The sequence below is a fragment of the Penaeus monodon genome, chromosome 20 (assembly GCF_015228065.2).
Source record: "Penaeus monodon isolate SGIC_2016 chromosome 20, NSTDA_Pmon_1, whole genome shotgun sequence".
NCBI classification, from domain to species: Eukaryota; Metazoa; Arthropoda; class Malacostraca; order Decapoda; family Penaeidae; genus Penaeus; species Penaeus monodon.
This window is the reverse complement of record NC_051405.1, coordinates 44,419,021-44,419,281: the sequence shown is the minus strand read 5'-3', so window position 1 is coordinate 44,419,281 and position 261 is coordinate 44,419,021.

The following is a 261-nucleotide window of genomic DNA, read 5'->3' as shown; positions in this document are numbered from 1 at the left end:
ATGCGCTCGTAGCCCGTTTCGCCCGGGCGTCCGTAGCAACGGCGGAGACCACAAGGACTTCTAAAAAGGCCTTTCGTATCTGTATATACATACGTATTTGTGCTATGGTGTTAGGTTAGTAGATGTAGTGAGCTTTCCTGCCAAGCTCTTAAGAGTTGTTTAAAAACGAGACTTGTGTAAAGAGTCTCATAGTTTTGCTTTTGAGGGAGAGAAGCCGAGTGTCTATATCTCTGAGGTAACCTATTTTATTTTCTTGAATTA